Raw genomic sequence first — 24,242 nt, 5'->3', positions numbered from 1 at the left:
AAGGAAGCTAATCTCGTTCTGAAGCAAGAGGGAGGCGCAGAGTTCAACGTGGAGGGAGTCTTCTATAATTATAGCAGACAGGGTGCTTGCGCTGCAGTGAGAGGCAGCTCCATGTTGCAAGGACATTCTTATATCTAGAGGCCGGCCAGCCAGCTGGATACGAGCTGGGGGGGGGGGGCAACCGATCAAGAGCTTGAGAGGAGAGCTCGATCACAGGCGGCGGGCTTCTTGCCACAACAGGAGCAATATTTACCTTACCAGCTTGCAGTATTGTCATTTATCATCCATGCTGACTCCTTAAGGGGTCAAGAATAATTGCATGCTCTGACAGAGCTGAAAAGCACACTGTACGAAAAAGTGGAGCGTGCATCAAGCATCGACGAGAGTTGATTGCATTGTCCTCGGACTGTGAAAGTTATGTCATGAGACGTCGATTGCCTTTTCCTCTCTTCTGTGGTGAGTAAATGTCTGGTGCTCGACTCTTTCATGAAGAGAGAGATTGTAGTCTTGGATAGAAAGTATTTTCTTCTTGGTATTTTGATGGTTTTTGCTTTGCATGAGTGTTAATAGACTTTATTGATGTTATAGATGAAACGCATGCATTAATCCATGGAGTTGAGATTTAAAAGAACCCTCCTGCATGCACACACTGAAGGATCTAAGACCATTCGCTTTTATGAGAACTAAAAGCTTGAGTTTGTGATTCGTGGGGCTGTTATAGAATCTTACCTTTTATAGCTCTAAAAAGAACCTTGAAAGAGATGGATTTCATCCTCTGATGCTACTATCACTAAGGGCGGGTACACTCTCTTCTTCCTGAAATGGGCATCCACATCACGGTGTGTAACCGACCTAAGAAAGACAATAGAGAGTATGTTTTAATGAAAACCTTTCAACTACCGATGTTAAAAAATGGTTTCCTTGACTTCTTTGGGGTAATTTATTGAATGTCATCCTCCTGATTTTTGTGTCTTTGTTCAAGCCAACCACCTAGGATTGAGGTTTAAGGATTGAATCTTAGGGTCACACAATTCTTTGACATTCAAAGATTAAAGCCAGGACCTAAGACTCAAGATTGTATCTTCGTAGAGAAAGAAACCTACCTCAATAGAGAGGTTTGAAGCCATAGTTTCGAGGAAAGTATAGAAAATTCATGTTTAAGGATCCATCTTGCCAATAAAAACTTGTATACTTCATGAGAGACTCTAGAAAGAGATCAAACATGCTCATGTACTTCTATCTCAGAGTTATAGGACATTAGAGGTACATAAGGGTTGGTCCATCATGATCCAAAAAAGAGGGAAGTCATCTACCAGAGCTTTCAGATTTTGATGTTGGTCTTGTTCGATGGTAGATCAAGTCATACAAAATCTGACACCAAATCACTAAACCATACCAATACTCCTTAGTATCTCTTAACAATGCATTCTTATGTGGGTTTTCCTAGAAACTAAGCACCTGTCAACATGCGCCTATACTATGTATGTGAGGCTGCTATTTCATATGACCTAAGGAACCCTAATTCTTGTTTGTGAATGGTTTCTTATGCCCAAGTGAACAGTCCATCATGTGCACAGGTTCTAACTTCCCTATGCATATGAGTATCAAGTTTTCTATGTGTTAGAGTATGTAAGAATGTGCTCTATTGGGCCCTCATGTAAGTTACTCATGAGTATATGTGTGAATCACATGGGTTCAAAATAAGGCATTTTTAAAATACTATTTTTATACATTTTTTATATATAGAAGGGTGTAATATTAAGGGGTTATTTACAAATTGAATAGAAAAGGGTTGCATTTTATTTAGGAAAATTTTAGATATAAACATATTTATAAATAGGCCTTCAATGCACATGATGTAGAGGATATACATATAGTAACTTCCCCGAGATTGGGCCTTATGTGCATAGGTGCGCATATGAGAATGGGTATAGTAGGATACCTGTATAGAGGTGCTTAGACATGTGTGGCAAGAGTACCTAATCTATGTTTGTAAAAGTCCAAGCCCTACCAAGTATGAGTGAGTTCTACCTAAGTTATGTGTGTAAAAATGCAAGCCCTACCTAGGTTAGGTTATCATGTGGTCACAAGTTCAATAAAAGAATACATTGGGAAAGACCATCTATACAAATATTTTAACTATATGCATACAAGACATTATTTGCCTCACTTCACAAGGTGATAAGAACAATATTGAGACATGAATGGGAGTCTAACAAGAGTCCAACATGTGAAGGAAACATGAAGTCTTTTACATGTCTCAACCTATCGATAGGCATAATGCCCATACTTAGACAAAAAGAGGACTTTACTTCAATTAGCTATGCTTTTTTTAATTGTTTTGAATCATCATGGAGAAAAAACATAGATAGTAGCTCAACCCATATTTTTCACTTGTTTTATATTAAGAAAAAGGTGGATTATATGGCGAGCTTGCATAGGAGATGATTGGTCTTGGTCAGGATAGAAGAAAGAAGCATTCTATAGGGCATAGTTTACATATGTGAAGCTTAACAGTGAGAGATACTTCAAGGCTAATCGAGGGCTACTTTGAAATCTCTTGTATGCTAAAACATACTATTGTATATGTAGGAAAATAGGGTAGCACTACTATTCATAGAGTTTTCTCTCTGATCTATGTCTACATGTTGTTCTTGGGTATACCGAAACAAGGGAATAACTAGATTGCTTTGATGCATCTTGCTTCATTCATTGTATGGAATGCAAGTATAATATTTGGGGGAAATATATATTAAGAATTGCTGTTGTATATGTAGGAAAATAGGGAAACATTATTGCTCAGAGTTTTCTTTATGATCTATCCCTTATCTATGCTTGAAGACGACTCTTGGATGTCTCAATACAAGGCTTTTTGTAGACTGTCTTGATGCATCTTATTCTACTGTTGTAGTATGACAAAATATTTAAGTTTTGGGCCAAAACAAGAGCATATTAAGAACCTAGAATAGGGACCTATATCTCTATATGCATATGTTTCAAAATATTCATATGAATATATGGGCCTACTTTTGAGCCACAAATACATTGTTTGATATCTAAACTCATGTATGCTGGATTGAAAAGCATATGGGCTAAATATAAACAAGTTTATACTAATCCATAGTCTTAGTTCATACCTTATATGCTGATGTATATGTTGTATCTAGTTAAGGCATAAGCTTTTATGTAATAATCATAAACTACAATTGGTATTTTGGTATAGATTGTATTTCCATTGTTTCATACCACCTTCTTCTACAAAAATTCTTCTATTTATACTTTGAGCTCTTCTTACCTAAATCTCTAAGACTTTTGTCTATACACAATAAATATCCTAACATCTTTAACAAACTTGATGTGAAAGGCCAAAGGAAGACTTCTACAATATGATGGATAATACATGTCAAACTAATTATGGGGGCAATTGCTTTAGACTTTTACCATGTATTCGTAATACCAACAATAACAATAGTAGTAGCAATCTTATATAAGTATGAGTCAATTGTTACAAAAGCACTAGAAGTGATTAGGTAAGCTATATGATGAAAAGAATGCATCAAATTACTTCTAGGTGTATACAAAGAAATTATATTTTGTGGGATATCTACAAATTGGATGAGTTAATATTTTTATACCTTATAGTTTATGAATTAAAACTATGAATACATGAAATCTATATAAAAGGGTATATATGGGATGGCTTTATGAAAGCACTGAAAAAAGAAGACTTTGTTGAAGATGCATGATTAGTCATTTAAAAACTTCAATGGAGTGGATTGCAAAACCTAACAAATAGTTGGCTACTATAGACTCACGAAAAAACTCCTTTATTGTTTATTGTTAAGCCATCTGACCTTTATGAGACAACAAACAGCTTGCTACTATAGATTCACTAAAAAACTGCTTTATTGTTTATTGTTAAGCCATTTGACCTTTATGAGACATGGGGTGTTTGATGTACTTTGTTGTGCTTTCCTTTTCCAACCTTGATTCCCAATGTCTCTTTTATAAATTTCAAGTACATCCTATTCTTGACTGTTGATCTTTATAGCATGGTCAAATTCCAAGAAATAGATGAATCTTCTAGTCTTGATATTTGGATTATAAATTTTAATGAGAACCACATATATCATAAAATTAATGTGAGTTTCTATGGCCTTGACATAGTGGTTTAATCCATAGCTGGCTATGAGCTCCAAGTAGTTTGATACTTATCAATAAGGATTTTAAGATTGGTTAAGATTTGAAATGGTAGGGGACCCAATCCCCACACGCTTACGACCACATTAAAATCCTACCTTTCGTATGTATTAAACACTAATTTATCTTCATTCAAGAGGTTATCTAATCAATACTAGGATAGATGTGGCTCTCAGTGGAGAGGCTTGTTGAGCTACCATCTATAAATCAACCGAAAAAGAAAAGTGTCCATTATAATTATTTGTAAAAAAATCATCTTTACCTATTGACTCATTTGTCACAAAAAAAAAAAACTTCATGTGGGTGATCAAGGTCTTTATGTATGGGGGAGTTGGAAGATTTAGAGATTTAGGGAATACCCTATATCTATAACTTTTTCTCCCCCTACACAAAAGAATGCAAGACTCTAAGCTTGGGAACTCAATTAAAGTGTGTACATGATTCCTTTTTAGTTTTTTCTATAGCAATCATGATCCAATGAGATTTGGAAACATAATAGACTCTTTTGAAATTAGAAAATTATAGTCTATTTACTTTTCATGATATGGAAGCAAAGCAAGCTCCAAGGTATCATAATCAATTCGACTAAGCCAATGATCAAATTCATTCACTTCAAGCTCACTTAGCCTTATATAATGAGATATTGAAGGATAAAAAGTCTCAATATTTTGTTGTATATCAAATGAGACTTCATGTATTATACATCTAGTAAAAGTAGTAAGATAGTGAGTATATAGGGAAAATGATATTTCTAGAAAAATATAATTTATAAGAACAAACAAATTTAGATATGTTATATTTGAATCTAGCAAGAAGAATAGATTCATTCACTTCTCTCCTTTTATCCTTAAGGAATTAAACACATTCTTATTTGAAAGTAACATCATTTCTCTTATATATATCACAAAGCAAGAAGAAACACACATTGAAAACCTATTGGGTTAACTCTCTCAAGCATGTCAAAAAGCTTATCCTTTAGTGGTCCTATTTTCTTTGCTTTATTTTATGTTTTCTCCATTTCTTTGCTTATTCCTCTATAGCATTTTCCTTCTTCTTACGCACTCTTGTGTTTCTCTCATGTGTGATATCCTCTACTTTAGAACATATTTCTTGCACCTTCTTTAAATATGGTGGCACATTAAGAATCACTACAAGATATAGGCCTTATACCGACGCTAAAAGTGACGAAAATGTAAATAACAAAATTTACCCACGTTATCGCAAAATGCATTGTTATTGGCAACGCCATAGAATTGTCGCTATCAACGTCAATATCAGCGTCGGTAACAATTTGCGACGCTGATACCAATGCTCTGCAATGCTAATAACGACGCCAATAACGACACATGCAATAAATTTGCAACGCTAATAGCAACGGTAACAGGGGAAAAAAAATTTGTGGCAGGGCAGCTATTTGGGCCATACAAAATAGTTTTCGCACTGTGTACAATGCTCGTGTAAACAAAAACAAAGTATACTGAAATCATAACACTGATACATGAAATAAATACATGATCGCATAATGAAAGTGACTTGTACAATCATGACAAGATATCACTACTACATAGAAAATGTCTACATAGATTAGGCGACCAAAAAAGAAAGGTGTATAGGCTCCAAGGATCCAAGGGCGAGCTACATATCCTCGCCATCCAAAAGCTCGTCCCGCTGCAAAGGAGCATCGAATGGACTCTGCAAAAAAAAGAAACAAAAACACATCAGTTCACCATACAATTTTGCATTCCAATTAAACATGGTAATTACAGACAAGAAATATGAGTGACTTACAAGGCCGCTGCGTCTATACAATCGGTCGATCAATGCAGTGAGACCGTGCATCTCTGCATATCAAGTCTCAAGGCCGATCGGATCGCGATTTGTAATGGAGTGCTACAAAGAAAACAAAATACTAACTGTTAGAAACATGATTGTTATTACAAATGATATTGTAAAAAACTAAGTAAGCAAAACAAAAGAAAAACTTACAAAGTACTCCAGATATGTCCTCTGTCCGCCACTCCCAAGATGATGGACCAGTCCGGCCTCTAGTCGTGCCCTCTCCGCACCTCGCGATGCTGACTCCAACGTCCTAGAGAATCTGTAGCCTCCTCCCTCAGTCGGCGCCAGTCGTTCGCATCTAGCCACTCGGGCTTTGTATCCCCACTCTTGAGTGCCTTGCATGCGTTCGATCGTCTGTGTGATATATATGCATGCATGCAATCCATCATCCAGCCCGTAGAAAATCTATCTGTGCTAAGGCTAGAGCCAAAAACTCCTCATGCAAGGATGCTACTATGTAGTCATTGCTCCCCTCCGGTACGTTTTTCCAATGATATAAGACGTTGTACCAAAAAATTTGTTGGCACAACTCTCTCATGTGAGCCATCACCCTCCTCCCCTCATCATTCATAATGATGGCTCCTAACCTATCATCAATAAGATAGGCATATCCCCCTGGGGTATGCCTAACATGGGTCCTCTCCCACCTGTGTCCACACTCCTGGGCATATCCAGGAGACCCTTGTGTATCCGGTGTACCAACCAGGGTAATATCTGTCTAAGTGGCACCCATAGGGGTGCCAACCTGCAGACATCCCCATAGGTGTGACAAATCCTAGAGGTGATGCAACTCCAGCAGAACAATGAGACGGAGACACCACGTCTGTGCCTCCACAACATCCACCTAAGTCACACTCCCTAGAACCGCCACGAGAGCAAGGAGTCGCACATGTATCCCATGCTGACCGCGAGCTCACTACCTCCATATTGCTATAACATCCCCTTGACCTTGAAGCACTCCCTCCCTCTGACCCAAGTCTAGAGCATCGACCTCCTCTGCTCGAAGCTGAAGCATCTGCTCGTGCCGAAGTAGATCTAGCAGAGTGGCCTGACGATGTCCGAGACAGCTTCTGGTATGCCTTGTCTTTGAATCTCGTGATCTGATCTGGAGACATGCGCGTGAAAATATCTTGCAACTCCTCATCGCTCATCCCTCGACTCATCCTGAAAATGTCACTTGCACAAATAAAAAATGATGTTAGCATAATCAATTTAAATTATACAATGCATGGTAATATAAATCCTAAAAAAATGATCTCACTTAAAATGCATATCTTATGTATCCTTATAAGCGGTTAGTCAACGAATTGAGTAAGTGGATGCTCCAAGTATGAAGTATCCTATGGTCCCATGTCAATCTCCTGCCACATACACTAGAAGGTTAATAGACATGTCACCACAAAAGAATGAGTCCACCTCGTTCTCAAAAAATTCTTGGACTCCTATATTTCCATCATTGTTAGTTGATGCTGGCTCCTCTACATGCTCCAAGCTTTCAATGGCCTCCACCCCTTGCAATTTCGACCCCTCTATTTGCATATTGTCCTCATCTATACTCGAAACATCGCTTTGATCATATACTCTGGCACTTCGGGGAGCTGAAGGTATAACATACCACCATTAAGGTTGTCGAGGGTTTGGATAGAAGATTATCTATTCACGAACATGTACAAGAGAGATTAAACTATTGTGACATGTACCATGTCGTAATACAATTAACAAACAAATGAGTTCATGCACCTATTCACAATGGGCCAATCACACAAAGGTGTCGCACAAATCTGTCCATTTTTTTTCCAAATCTATTTTGAGAAATCTAGATGGACCTCGGCTGTTACTCTAGCTCCTTCAAGTACCACTTTGAACCACTGCACATCGAATAGTATCATGGAGAAGCTACAGTAATCCACCGTAACAATACCTTGCAAGTTTCCAAAATACTCCATCTCATCTATAACCGTGTTTGGATCCATTGCTCGTCGCCGGCTCTCCTACTCGAACCTTGCCATGATACCACAATCCATTGTGGAGTGCATTTTGTCAATACGCTCCACGCCAAAATGCTGTCCGCATGACTACGCTGCACTATATATTTTATACTGTACATTGAAACACTAAAATTAGTTGTTGCATATAAAATATAGATATGACAAATCCTAAACATCTCATTAGCTTTGGACTACATCCCCTCGAGAATTTCCACTTCTCCATTGAGACCTCTGCCACTTCGCGAGACATTGCAGTCAAAGCTCCATGTAACCATCGTGTTGACATGAACCGCGGCATCTCCTTCATACCCTTCGGATATCGAATCAGTTTGATGGCGTGTACTACGTCAAAATTCAAATCGCACTTCCTCTCGATCTTGCCTAGCGATTTGGTACTTGACGAGCTACGTCTCCATAGAGTCATGGTGCAACATACAAAAGCGATTCACCTTCTCCTCCATTGCAGCATCTATTCTTTTTTCTACCCCATTTCCAACCACCACATCTCCGGTCAGTCTATCATTGTCCTTTAGCGACCATAGCATTTTGTTGTTTGGATCCAGCGTTGGTAGCCATTGTGAAATATGTTGAGATATCGAGCTCCACTCATGATATGCCAGGGTGACCGTTGTGCATTTATGTCACCGACGTGTCAGTTGCAGATGCGGTTGGTACACCGCCCATGAATAATAGCTACATGACAGCTATCCTTATCTACTCTAGTTCGTGGCTCAGTTAGTATGCCACCTTAGTTAGTTGAGTTTGGTTTGAGACCCATATATAGGGTTCTTCTATTTCTTTGTATCAGTGTTCTTTTTGGCTTACACAACTAAGAAGAGGAAAACTATTTTCAGCCTCCACCTTTGTGTGTATTCCCCCATTGTGCAAGCAAGAAAGCTACAAGTGAGATTCCTTCCTTCTCTCCCACAATCTTGACTTGGTATCAGAGCCTTGTTCATGGTAAGGAGCTCAAGAAAGCAAGCCAAGCTCGCGATGTTCTGGTAAGAGGAGCAGTGTTGCTTTCATTTTCTATTTTCGGAGCAGATCTCTGCAAGTAGCACAGTCGGAAATTGCAAGAGTGCATTGTCTCAGGTTGAGACGCCCTTCGCGGTGAAGCAAGAGGGCAGCATATGCTGCGGGGAAAAGGGCTTTAGCCCCAGGCGACCATGTTTTTTTTATTTGAGGCCATTTCGGGGCCTGTTTTGGAGGCGGAAGTTTTCTGCAGGCACTCAGAAAAAGGCCCAGTTTTATACTGTGCGACCACTGTTCTACAAGTCGGTGAAAAGTTACTGTAGAAATTGCATCGTATGCCTGTGCATAGAGACATTGGGAGTTACAAAATCATCCTTGTTGCTTGTTGATGCAAAATCGTCACTAGAAAGTGACTATGTGGTTAAATACCACTTTCGTCAGTTTTGCAGATTTGCCCTTGTGAGGCTGAAGCTGTGTTCTTTGCAGTGACAATATTTTTTTCAGTATTCTGTAATGGCATCTGATTCTCTTTCACAAATTGTAACTGAAAAGCTTGACAAGAACAACTTCCAAGCATGGAAGTTTAGAATGACAAATTTCCTTATGGGAAAAGGATATTGGAAATTTGTTGCAGGAAATGAAGAAGAACCAGTTCTTCCTAATGTTCCCAATCAACAGTAAATGCAGGCATTCAAAGCATGGCATGAGAGAGCCAGGAAAGTTATGTACTGGCTATCTATCAGTATTTCAAACTCTATGATTGTGCATATTCAAGATGCAAGTACGCCAAAGGAGGCATGGGATACTTTGTCAAAAATGTATAGCACAAATACGCAAGCCAGGAAAATGCAGCTCAAGCAAGAGTTGCATAATGTGCAAAGAGAAAATATGAGCATCAATGACTACCACATGAAGGTGAAGAAGATTGCAGATGCACTTTCTTCCATTGGGTCACCAGTGGAAGATGATGATTTAGTTTTTGTGACCTTGAATGGTCTAGGAAAGGATTATGCACAGCTCCGAACATCCATTTCCGTCCGTGAAAGATTTCCTGATTTTGAGGAGTTGATTGCTCTTCTAATTTCTGAGGAGCAGAGAAATGGTGGTGCATCTTCTTCAGGAGGAACTTCAAAAGAAGCTGTATTCTACTCAAATGTTGGAAGAGGTAGAGGCAGAGGTAGAGGAGGCCGATTTGGAGGCCGTGGTAGAAATCAGAATATGCAGCAAACTCAAGAAAACCAGTCCTATGGAGGAGAACGTGGTAACTCTAGAGGCAGGGGGAGCCAAAGAGGTCGTGGTGGATGGCAAAGAGGCCAAAATGCAAACAACAATGTTGAATGCTACTACTGTGGTAAAATGGATCATATGGCTAAAGACTGCTATAAAAAGCAGAATGACATCATGAATGGGAAATTGCAACAAGGGAATTATGCATCTTCTAGTAGACAGGGTGATGACATAAATGAGCATTTGTTTATGGTGCAGCACATGAACAATTCTGTGACAAGTGCAGAAGAAAGAAATGATGTGTGGTATGTTGGCTCAGGTGCATCAAACCACATGACAGGTCATACAGAATGGATGGAGGATGCAAGGAAAATGGAAAAACCAGGATTTGTGGAGACTGGTGATGATACTGCACATCCTATTGTGCAGATTGGAAAAATTCATTTGTCTATGCAGGATGGGAAAAAGAAATACCTGTCCGATGTATTTCATGTCCTGAATATCACCAAGAATCTGGTTTCTGTTGGTCAAATGGTTGAGCAGGGCTTGCAGGTCAGATTTAATCCTCATGGATACTTTGTTGAGGATATGAAAAATAAAGGTCTCTTGATAGCAAAAGGAAATAAGAAGGGTAGAATGTTTACATTGGATGCAGACATGCCTGAATTGAGTGCAGCAATGTTTGCACATGGGACCGGTGTAGTTGCAGATATTGATATCTGGCATAAACGCATTGGTCATGTTAATGTACAACGACTTAAATCAATGCAGGCCCAAAATATTGTTGCAGGATTGCCTAAATTCAAGGTTGCAGAAATGCATAAGGTATGTGAAGCTTGTCAGTTTGGAAAACAAGCAAGGAAACCATTTCCTAGACATGTTCAAGAGAGTAAAAAGCCATTGGAATTAATCCACTCTGATATGTGGACTACTAAAGCTGCATCTCTTGGAGGCTGTCATTATTTTGTCACTTTTATTGATGACTATAGCAGAAAAGTTTGGGTGTATTTTATGAAAAAGAAAAGCGAAGTGTTTGGGCATTTCAAAACTCTTAAAGCTATGGTTGAAAAAGAAACAGGCCTGCAAATAAAATGCCTAAGGTCAGATGGAGGGGGAGAGTACCTCTCAAATGATTTTGCAAGGTTCCTACAGGAGCATGGCATAAAGCAGCAATATTCATGCAGTCATACCCCACAACAAAATGGAATTGCAGAAAGGAAAAACACGCATATTGGAGAGGTATCTCATGCCATGCTCAACGAAAAAGACTTGCCAGATTCTTACTGGGCTGAAGCAGTTGCTACAGCAGTCTACATAATGAACAGGACTCCCACTGCAACAATACATGGGATGACTCGAGAGGAGAGGTATACTGGTAGGAAACCTGATATTTCTCATTTGAAGATTTTTTGTTGCATTGCCTATGTTCATGTGCCAGATGGGTTGAGATCCAAGTTGGATCCAAAAGCTGAGAAGTGCATCTTTATTGGTTATTCTCTGCAGCAAAAAGGGTATAGATGCTATAACCCTTCTACTCGTAAGTTTACAATAAGCAGAGATATTGTTTTTTTTGAGATGAGTAGCTGGTATAAACCAGTAAATTTGATTGATAATGTAGATGCACAAAATGGTAATGCTGCACAGAATTCACAGCAGCAGTCACAAGATATTAGTGGACCTGGAGCGTCCTCTAGCAGTGGTTCACATTCTTCACCATGGACAGGCAGATTGAGATCAGGAGAATCTTCTCAAAGCAATGCAGATAGTGGTATGCAGGTATCACGAAAAGGAAAAGAGAAGGTAGATCAGCCCATGTTTGATGTGAATGCAGGTCACTCTTATGTGGATGGTGAATCCAGTGGCTCAAAACAGAGCATTGATGATGAGTTGGGTATTCCTTCTATTGTTACACCTGGAGTAAGGAAGACGAGGGATTTTTTGAGAGCACCTGGGAGTGAACCTACTTTGCGCAGGTCTACGAGAACTAGGTATCCTGTGGATAGGCTGAAATATGATGGATTTATAGCCATTCACTATGCATATATGGTCAAAGTGATACAGGAACCAGAACCCACTTCTTTTGAGCAAGCCATGGGAAAAGAAAAATGGGAGAAAGCCATGGATGAAGAAATTGATGCCTTGGAAGAAAATGCTACATGGGAATTGGTACCTTTACCTAAAGGTAAGAATGCAATTGGCTGTAAGTGGGTTTATAAGGTGAAGCACAATGCAGATGGTTTTGTGAACAGATACAAGGCAATATTAGTAGTCAAGGGGTATGCACAAACATATGGCCTTGATTATAAAGAAACATTCAGTCCGGTTGCAAGGATGGCAACCGTAAGAGCAGTCATTGCTATGGCTGCATCAAAGGAATGGTCTTTACATCAGATGGATGTAAAGAATGCCTTCTTGCATGGTGATTTGCAAGAAGAGGTCTATATGGAGCAGCCAGCAGGTTATGTGCATGCTGTTCATCCTGAGTTTGTTTGCAGGTTGAAGAAAGCATTTTATGGCTTGAAGCAAGCACCTAGAGCATGGTCTGACAAGATAGGACAATATCTTGTCATTATTGGCTTTCAGATTTCCAAGGCAAACTTCTCATTTTATGTGAGAAAAATAGAGAAAGGTATTATGCTACTTGTCATTTATGTTGATGATTTGATTATGACAGGTGACAGTGATAAAGATTTCCTTCATGTGAAAATGCTATTGAAGCAAAAGTTTGAGACGAAGGATTTGGGAGAGCTGCATTATTTCTTGGGCATTGAGGTGATTAGATCACCAAGTGGGATACAGCTCTTGCAGAGGCAGTATGGATTGGACATGCTGTCCAAATATGGGATGACAGGCTGTAAACCTATTTCAATTCCTTTGGAGCAGAATTTGAAGCTGAGTGTAGATGCAGGTGAGCTTCTGGAAGACCCTACTATGTACAAACGCATAGTAGGAAGCTTGATTTATACGACTATTACCATGCCAGATTTGAGCTATGTTGTTGGACTGGTAAGTCAGTTTATGCAGGCTCCAAGGAAACCGCATTTGGATGCGGCTAGACACATACTCAGGTATGTGAAGTCCACATTGCAGTATGGACTACTTTATGAGACTGGGGTTTAGATACAGTTGCATGGATACACTGATGCTGATTGGGCTGGTAGTATTTCTGATAGACAATCAACCAGTGGATATGTGTTCTCTTTTGGGAGTGCTACAGTCACTTGGAGCAGCAAGAAACAACCTACAGTTGCCTTGTCAAGCAAAGAGGCTGAGTACAGGGGCACAGCAATGGCTGCATGTGAGGTAGCTTGGTTGCATAAGCTACTTTATGATATGCATCAGCCTACAGAGGGCGAGTTGTCATTTATTGTGACAACATGAGTAGTATACACTTGGAAAAAAACCCAGTCTATCATGCTAGAACAAAGCACATTGACGTGCATTATCACTATGTGCGGGAGAAGATTTTACTAGGTCTTATTGATCTAGTTTATGTCAGCACAGAGGATCAGGTAGCTGACATATTCATGAAGGCATTGGGCTTAGGAAAGCTGCGCAAGTTCAGAGACCTGCTTGGTGTGTAGGAATTGGGATTGAGCTCGAGGGGAGTGTTGAGATATCGAGCTCCACTCGTGATATGCCAGGGTGACCGTTGTGTATTTATGTCACCGATGTATCAGTTGCAGATGCGGTTGGTACACCGCCTATGAATAATAGCTACATGACAGCTATCCTTATCTACTCTAGTTCATGGCTCAGTTAGTATGCCACCTTAGTTAGTTGAGTTTGGTTTGAGACCCATATATAGGGTTCTTCTATTTCTTTGTATCAGTGTTCTTTTTGGCTTACACAACTAAGAAGAGGAAAACTATTTTCAGCCTCCACCTTTGTGTGTATTCCCCCATTGTGCAAGCAAGAAAACTACAAGTGAGACTCCTTACTTCTCTCCCACAATCTTGACAAAATATGCACTAGCGCCTCAGACACCAACGAACCTTCAGCCATACTACCTTCAAGCCGAGCTCGTTATCGCACAAAGCCTTTCAGGGTTTTCATGAAGCGCTCCAAGAAGAACATCCATTGCGTATGGACAAGTCCAACAATCTCCACTTCATCTACAAGATGCACAAGAAGATGGATTTGTATCGTGAGCATGCTGGTAGGCAGGTATTTCTCAAAGAGACAAACCGTCTCCACTGCTCCCCGCCTCACGAATTCAATAGAGGATGTCTTAATCTCCTTTTGTGAGATCCATTGCACCAAAGTTGACAATTTATATATGGCCCTGCGTATTTCTGGAGTAAGACATCCTGCGATCGCGATCGGTAGTACAAACTGCCACAAATGAGAAAGCATTATGAACAATGGCTACACTCCAAATAGCAAAATGCGCATGCCAATTGCAATCCATTCGTAGTACAAACCTGACATATCTTATGCCAGTCATGGGATTTTAGCCCTAATAATTGGTCGTCTTTAGAAAATGCAAACTTGAGAGAATGCATCATACCCGTCAGAGTGCGGATAGACTTGACTACTTGCTTCACAATGCGCTCTTCTTTAGTGGACAAAACCCAAGGAGTGTGTGGTAGCTACACACGACAATCAAAACTCGACTCCGGCCAAAGCGCTTCCATCTTGCCTACCTCCTTCAAATCCATTCATGCCCCTATAGTGTCTCTCTTTCCTATGATGTGGTCCCATAGCAAGCTATCCACATTCTTGAAAATATACATGGGATCCAACAAGTGGTTGATCTGTAAGTGGGTCCAATATGGCAACTCGTAGAAAACTGAGAACCATGGCATTCCATTTGGATGTGACTCCGCTTGGACCATTTTCAACTCGTACCAGCTTGCGGCGTTCATACGTGTTGGAGGTCGTCTAAGAAAACCTTCCCTGAGTTCATGACCCTCTGGCAAGAAAGCGGCGTGTCCTTGATATACCGTCTTCTTCATGGTTCGTGACCTTCGGGAGTCTAGCTGTGGCCCGCACAATGGACATGCATGATAACCTGAGGTAACCAGACCTGTTCCAATACCACGACCCAGTGAATACAAGCTTAAACGAGATAAAATATAGATATTACCAACGAGAACAGAAGCCTATTTACCTGAGCACTCTCCGAATCCTGGAAAGTCATGCATCGTCCACATGAGAATGGCTCGAATATTGGCGGACCGTCGACCATCGCGCTTGCTCATATCTTGTGTGGTGACCCCCTCCTCCCACAAAATCTTAAGCTCATTGACTAATGGAGGAAGATACACGTCCATATTTTTGACTTTATAGCGGCCGAGGAAGAGTAAGCTAATGATGAGATACCCTTTCTTCATAGAAAGCCATGGAGGGATATTGTAGTTGACAAGGACTATAGGCTACACACTGTAAGAAGTTGAGTGCAGACCGAATGGGTTCACACCATCCATTGCAAGATCGAGTCGAAGATTCCTTGGCTCTCACGCAAAGCCTGGGAAGGTAGAGTCAATGTGGATCCATGCGCGTGAATCCGCTGATATTCGTTGAACTCCATCTGTGGACCTATTCTGTGCATGCCACGTTGTCAAGCTCACCATGCCGGACGTATGAGACATGTGGTTTATGCGGGGGATAAGCAGAAAGTTTCTGAGAACTTTTTGAGGGATAGTTTGCCCTTGTAAGTCCTGTTAATACTTGTGAGCACCACACTTTGGACATGTCTCCATAGTCTCGTATTCTCCTCGAAACAGTATGCAATCTTTGATACATGCATGGATGTTGTTGTAGTCCATGCCAAGCTTTCGTAAAACATGTCATGCATCATCACAAGACTTAGGAATGGTATTTGCAGGTGGTAATATATAATATTTCAATAACCTTTAAAAAATCATAAAACACCTTAAAAAAGCACAAATGTTTTTAATAATAGTGGTGAAAAGAAATCAACGAAGCGTATGTACAAGGTACCTAAACAACTCGGTCACACTCGCATCACTCCACCCGTATTTTGCTTGCACACTTAAGAGTGCAAGCAGTGTCTTCAGGTGAGATACTCGGCATCCATCATATAATGGTATGGATGCTTCCTCTCTGAGCGGATCAAAAATCTCGACATCCATGGGAATCAATGCATCGATCATTGCCTCCATCTCAAGCTTCAAGATTGTAGGTAGGTCTAGAAGGCTACCTATCTCCTCTAGCATTGATGGTATAGATTGGGTAGTGCCTTGTAAGTGGTGGATTGGATCATGCACTCCATCAATTGCACGCCCACGAACTCTTCTAATTGGTCACAAAGGGTGCACTCCTCCTTGGGACGAGGCGTCACCTCCCTGGATAGAAAATTTTTGCCAGCCACACCCAATCTTATTGTATATGGTATTCAATTAGCTTGCGAGTACAATGCATGATTGATATTAACTTTTCTTACCATTTGCTGAAAATCTACAATCGCCTGATCAATGATCTCAGATTGAAACTCGTCGAATTGACGTATATGTTCTATATACAATCGACGTTTTCGTCTAATTGCCAACTTTCATTGAAAGCAAGGACATGGGACACGCTGATTAAGATACGCCTCGCGATCTTGAACAACAAGACCTTCATCGTTTTTCATTTTGCCTACGTTACAACAAACAATTTGTTTTTGTTTTATCATTCTTTTTTTCTTTCTTAAATTGTTCTCATCTCCTTCCATCTCTCTCTCTTTTTCTACATTACGACTATGACCACGATCACGACTACGACTATGCCTATGACTATGACTATGATGGCCACGGCCACAACCACGACCATGACCACGATCACGACCACGACAACCACAACCATGACTATGACCATGACCATGACCATGACCACGACCACGACCACGACCATGACTACAATCACAACCATGACCATGACCACAACCACGACCATGACTACGACTACAACTACTTATATAGAGATGAAGAGAGAGACAAGAGTTAGGGAGAGAGTAAATTTAGAGAAGAAGAGGAGAGAAGTGAGAGAGGTAGAAATAGAAAGAGAGATAGAGAGAGAAAAGAGATAGGGGGAGAGAGAAGGATTTAGGGAGAGTATAGGAAGAGAGAAAGAGGGATGATTGAGGAAGAGAGAAGGGTTGAGAGAAGAGAGAGGAGAAAGAGAGAGAGATCTGACTAGAGCATTTGACACCCATAGTCAACACATCGTGGAAAACACAAGCACAAATTGACATTGAATTATGGCAAGAAAATCCACCACAAAACAATAGTTATAATACTCGAGGTAGGATTTCAAAGTCTTACTGATTTCAATCAGTCATGGATGCCATACTATGGGTAGGTTGCACTTACTAAGAATAGAATTGGTGATTCACCTCATCTTCTTTTCATCATCAATAGAATTCTCATTTATCATTTATAACTCACCCACCTTCTCTCCACATTATTGCACACTACAATCTCTATGAGGGCATGAGATTGGAATCTCCACAAATACCAAAGCATGATTTCTAGCTTGATGGTTGCATATATACTACTACTACTCATGGAATAAACCTTAAAATAGTTATTATGCTCAAATATATGCTTGTTAGTGCAGAAATTTGTTCCTAAGACTATTCTAAGGAAGAAAGAGGGTTAATGATAAAAGAGTGCCATTCCTTGCGATTTTATATTATATTTTTTAATTAAAATTCATAGTTGAAGATGAGTTTCCTAAGAGATATTGTGGTGATATTGTTTTAGTTTTGCGAAGCATATGAATGATGTTGTTTTAGTTTTTTGTATTTGTCTTTTTAAGAAGAGATTGATTTTTATGGAATATCCAAAGTTATTTTTGGATTTATGTTATGAAAAATGAATGTTTTTCTAACTGATAGGCTGATTTCCTTCGTTGTATACTTGCGTGGTGGAGGCTAGGACAAGCCCCATGTATGAGAGGTCTCTTTGTAGGAAGAATATTATGCTAGGAGACGCAAGTGTGCTAGGGTTCTCTAGCCATATATCCCTTAGGTTTGTTGAGGATCGGCCTAACCCCTATGAGCCTAGGATGAGCTTATTGTAAGGTCTTATTTCCTTTTCTCTCTTTCTCTCCCTCTCTCATTTCCTCTCCCTCCCTCACCCTCACCCTCTCTTTCTCTCTTTCCCTATTAGGTTTAATGATTTTTCTCTCTTTTTCTCTCTCCTCTCCCTCTCTCATTTTTTCTCCCTCCCTCACCCTCACCCTCTCTTTCTCTCTTTCCCTATTAGGTTTAACGATTTTTCTCTCTTTTTCTCTCTCCTCTCCCTCTCTCATTTTTTTCTCTCTCCTCTCCCTCTCTCATTTCCTTTTCTCTCTTTCTCTCCCTCTCTCATTTTCTCTCCCTCCCTCACCCTCACCCTCTCTTTCTCTCTTTCCCTATTAGGTTTAATGATTTTTCTCTCTTTTTCTCTCTCCTCTCTCTCTCATTTTTTTTCTCTCTCCTCTCCCTCTCTCATTTCCTTTTCTCTCTTCCTCTCTCTCTCTCATTTCCTCTCCCTCCCTCACCCTCACCCTCTCCCTCTCTTTCTCTCTTTTCCTATTATGTTTAACATATTTTCTCTCTTTTTCTCTCTCCTCTCATTCTCTCATTTTTTCTCTCTCCTCTCCCTCTCTCATTTCTTCTCCCTCCCTCTCCCTCCCCCTCTCTCATTTTCCTATTATGTTCAATGTCTCCCTCCCTCTCCCTCTCCCTCTCTTTATCTCTCTCTCCCTCTCCCATTTCCTCCCTCTCCCTCTCTCTCATTTTCCTATTATGTTTAATGTCTCCCTCCCTCTTCTTTTCCCATTTCCTCCCCCTTCTCCCTCTCCCTCTCTTTCTCTCTCATTTCCTCCCTCTCCCTCTCCCATTTCCTCCCTCTCTCTCGTGGCAGTTTGGAACTGCAATGGCTCCCTATGGTCACGACCGGACAGACTTGAGGAGATTTTACTCGACCATGATGTTATATGCCTCACAGAGACACATGAGAGCCCAAAGAGAGGGCTCCCACGCATTATAGGATTTGAGTGGGTATCTACATATCGGGCTACTACTAGGCAGAGCACATCTAGGGGCTCAGGAGGGGTGGCAGTTCTATTCCATCAAGGGATACAGAGACATATCCAGTCAGTGAGACGAGATGAGGAGGCCAGTTACATATGGATCAGAGTGCAGATATCAGATGAGAGATGGATCTATATGGCAGTATGCTACTTTTCACCACGAGGGTCCAGATATGCTACTACGCAGGGTGATATTCAGGCCAGAGATTCCCCCTCCCCTTATTCACAACTCTCAGAGGACATTATTCTGTATTCTAGTTTGGGTGAGGTCTTCCTTATGAGGGACTTCAACGAGCGCACACAAAGCCGACAGTGTGAGAGTTTTGATATGGAGCAGCCAGAGATCATGAGAGCATTAGACCCTGTGGAGTTGGGGATCAATAGGGAGTCAGCAGATACTGGGCCAGACGCCACAGGGTATGGAGGGCATTTACTTGAGCTTGGTAGTAGACATCATCTCATTATTTATAATGGGATAGCACGATGGCCATATTTAGGAGGTCCTACATGCTTCCCACATGGGGGGGCGAGAGTACTGTAGATTATCTGCTCAGACTGATCGATGGGATGTATACTATTGAGTCCTTTGGCCTTGGGAGACTTCCACTTGGTGCCGATCACACCTTTCTCAGTTTCTCACTCCTCACCTCATTACCATCACCACCTGCAGATATCATACCCCACATGCATACTACCATACACTTCACTCATGAGCTCTCACATGTTTACTCACAGCATCTGGAGGAGCACATCACGTCACTTGATCCATACGCACCCCTTGATACACTGACCACTGATATCACATGCATTCTGCATGACACTCAGTTTTCCACATCAAACATACACGCACCCCCCTCGGACCAGTACCATGCCACAGAACAGGTGGTATGATGATGAGTGCAGAGATCTACGTCGACAGCTACGCGATTTGGAGGCCAGAGGAGAGATCACACACAGACAAGCCCAGAGACGCATGCACCGCTTGACCCGCCATAAAAAGCGGGAATGGGAAGAGGAGAGATATTGGGATATATACCACCTTCTTATGAGCAGAGATTGTGCAGAGGCATGGAGGCAGATCAGAGAATCACGCTCACCCACACTGATACATGACCCTACATTATGGCATGGATACGCACAGAGTTTATATCATGTACCCACACAACCGCTGTTACCCACACCATGTACACCAAGACTAGGTATTTCATCCTTTTTCACCACTAGTATGGTGAAACATGCTATCTCACGGTTACAGCATGGCCGCGCTCAAGACCAGTTTGATCTTCAGGTAGAGCATATTATATGTGGCAGAGACACGTTGGCTCCACTCATTGCTCACGTCTTCAACCGTGCATTGTCTGAGGGGTTCCCTGACTCGTGGACAAAGCACACCATTGTACCTATCCACAAGTCACGGGATCCTATGGATCCTAACACATATAGGACCATCATGATTGGGCTAGTTTTGTTCAAACTTTATGGCACGGTGATGGAGGAGGAGCTCAGCACGCTGGCAGAGAGAGAGTGCATGCGCACACCCGGACAGGCAGGGTTCAGACGGGAATTTTCTACCATAGACCACATCTTCACTCTCCGTTGTCTGATCGACCAGACACAAGTGAAGAAATAGAGATTGTACTGTTGCTTTGTGGATTTCCGCAAAGCCTTTGACACGGTTCTGAGAGAGAGGCTTTTCAGACGCCTACTTGATCTGGGGGCGGATGATGACACGATGTGGGGTATTTATGCACTATATGAGCGGGTTACTAGCAGAATCAGATGTCCGGGAGGTATATCACATCCCCTTGTGAGCACCATTGGTGTGAAGCAAGGATGCCCACTCTCACCGGCTCTATTTGGGCTATACATTGATGAGATAGCAGAGTTTATTCAACAGCGAGCCGGTGGAGGTATAGATCTCAGTGGAGCCACAGTTCATATCTTACTATATGCAGATGACATTGTGTTAGTCTCTGACTCAGCTCAGGGATTACAACAACATTTATTAGCATTGGATGATTTTTGCATACAGAGAGGCATGACAGTGAACCTTGGTAAAACCAAGGTTCTTATATTCCATACATAAGCTCAGATATGCAGACAGATTATTTTCATGGCAGCAGGAGGGAGTATTGAGGTCACTAGATCATATGTATATTTGGGAGTCACCTTTACAGCAGCTTCAGGGACTTTCTCGATGACATAGGCAGCTCGTGACCGCCTCACTAGAGGATACTCAGCATTGGCTCTTATGGAGCAACAGTGTCATCAGGCACATTTCCAAGAGCCCTGCACCAAGGGGTGGCTCTTTGATACTCTAGTCACTCCAGCACTGATGTATGTAGCAGCTACATGGGGGCCAGGCCTTGCCAATTATGTATGGACATTGATGGAGAGACCTCAGGTGATCATGATATCTAGATTGATTCGCAGCAAGGCCTCAGTCCCACATGACATTGTGCGAGCAGAGCTTGCCACACCGCCCATGCTAGTCGAGGCATTATTTCAGATAGTATGCTTCCTACATAGATTTCAGGATATGGATAGAGATCGCATTGCATATAGAGAATATATGGCATCTCAGGAGATGGCTCGAGAGGGGGATACCACATCATGGTATGCACAGACTAGAGCTTGGTTTGACAGACATGGGCTGGACATTGATAGACTCCCACCTCTTCTATATGATACTCAGGCTCCCACTTACACCCTCTCTCTCTCTGAGAGGAACAGAGTCATCAGACAGGAGATATGGCATATTTATATACAGAGGACATGGGTCAGCCCTGCATAGCCACTGCCATCGAAGATGCACATTATTATACACAGTTCTTGAGGATATTAGAGCAGGGATTCATAGATATTCCGAGATATATGCAGATCTATATGCCACATCGATTGAGAGTTCTTATTGGACAGCTTAGGGTATCATCACATCAGCTTATGATTGAGAGTGGCAGAGCCAATGGCATCCCGCGGGAGGAGAGGATATGCCCCCTTTGCAGATCAGAGGTGGAGAGTGAGGAGCATTTTGTTCTCAGATGCCCGGCATACTCAGAGTTGAGATCTAGATACACATTGAGCAGCTCACTTCAGGGATGTATGACTGATATGGATCAGAGATCATTTGGTCATTTTCTGGGAGAGGCATGGCACATCAGAGAGCAGAGCACACAGTGGGTCCCAGTCAGAGAGGGGCCCACCCAGACGACTATTACACAGTTCTTTCAGACAAACAGAGTGAGAGCTACTATACTAGCCTCCAGCCAGACCTCCGGGCTCACACTACAGCAGGCTGAGGACCAGCGTACCCGACGCCGCACGAGGATCCGTGGGTTTCGGACCCCACAGCCACATCGACAGGAGATCCGGAGGATTCTTGATCTACATCGACAGCAGACTGAGATCCGACGACACTCGACACATTGGATCTCAGATCTCGAGTTTGCTCTTTGTCCACTGCCGATGTACCACATCCTGCATCCAGGAGGGATCACCTGCTATTAGCGACTTCGACGACTACTACTACATCCCAGGATAGTATATCTCCCTGCATCTATTACATATAACATCGCACTACTTTATCACAACCGACAATTGTTCCCCTATCACAGCCGACATTTGTTCCCCTTTTGTAGCCATTATCTGGAGTACCAGAGCTACATACGCACATACACATACACGACACTTATCACACTCACAGCACCGTATTTTCAGTTTCCAGTTTTTAGCTTTTCATTTAGCACTTTTATTTTGGATAGCTGGACCTCATCAGTTGTATCACAGTTTGTCTCATAGGCCAGTTTTGGTCTTTAGAAGACGTTAATATAACTTTCTTTCTTTTCTTTCTTTCTCTCCCTCTCTCTCATTTTCCTATTGTGTTTAATGTCTCACTCCCTCTCCCTCTCTCATTTCCTCCCCCTCCCCCTCCCTCTCCCATTTCCTCCCTCTCCCTCTCCCTCTCTCATTTCCTCTCCCTCTCCCTCTCTTTCTCTCTCATTTCCTCTCCCTCTCTCAATATACACAAATTATACAAAAAACAAGTAAAAGAGAGAGAGAATGCACTCACCGTAAAGACTCGAAGAAGGGTTTGGTGGCTCCTCTTCGCGACACCGGTTCCTATTCGCCCTCCGTACACCTCCTCCTCTTCTTCGCGAACGGCGGTGATGGCGGTGAGAAGCCTTCTTTCTCTCTTTCTCTCCCTCTCAGTAAGACAGTCGCTCTCCCTCTCGCTCTCTTTCGTGAATGCGCAAAATGTAACGCGCTCAGGTTTCGGCCTGCGTTTTTTTGCTCTAGGTACCGTCCCTATTAGTGTCGCATTTGCGACACTAATAGCGACGCAAATAGCGACACCACTATTTGTCATTGCTAATCGGTGTCGCTATGGCCTGATATCCTTGTAGTGAATATTGTATGTCTTCTCATCTATAAAAGGAACTAGTTCTAAGACCTTGGAGAATCTATATCTCAATGTTCTTAAGATAATCATATCCTTATCTATAAGTGTCACCCTATGTGCATGGATAGCACAAATATATACATCCTAGAAAAACTTAATTAAGAAATCCTCTATAACCTCATGGATACAATTGAGGCACTTCTTATCCACCTATAACTATTGAGACTATGCCTATCACAAATCTCCTTGACCACCCTTTGGAAATGCATTACCAAGAGCCTTCATTGCCTTCCTAATCTCTTAAAGTCATCTCAAACTTGTGAAAATCTCCTCTTATGTTTTTTTTGCACATTGGATACTTAGAGGACGGATGGATTTTCTCATCAATGTTCTTAGAATCAATCTTCTGCTTCCTTGTGATAGCTTTAGTTCTAGCCATAGGTTAACACACCAACTACAAAAAAAATATAAGTAAATATAGTTACTAACCACTCATTTGTACATTAATGTATGATATGCAAAAGCAACACCTAGCAATAAGAGGATCCTAAAATCACATTTCACCTAGATAGGCATCAAAGTCTGATGAAAGA

At 41.5% G+C, this 24,242-nt stretch overlaps 1 pseudogene; it reads left to right on the top strand.

Annotated features, from left to right (window-relative positions):
* LOC148024247 (uncharacterized) overlaps positions 1-24,242 on the top strand; it is an 89,374-nt pseudogene that overhangs the window by 46,257 nt on the left and 18,875 nt on the right.

Source organism: Lygodium microphyllum, chromosome 15 (assembly GCF_053477565.2).
Source record: "Lygodium microphyllum isolate KBCC chromosome 15, Lygodium_microphyllum_v1.1.10, whole genome shotgun sequence".
Classification (NCBI taxonomy): domain Eukaryota; kingdom Viridiplantae; phylum Streptophyta; class Polypodiopsida; order Schizaeales; family Lygodiaceae; genus Lygodium; species Lygodium microphyllum.
Note: the sequence above shows the minus strand (reverse complement) of the source record. Positions and strands in the feature narration are given on the sequence as shown.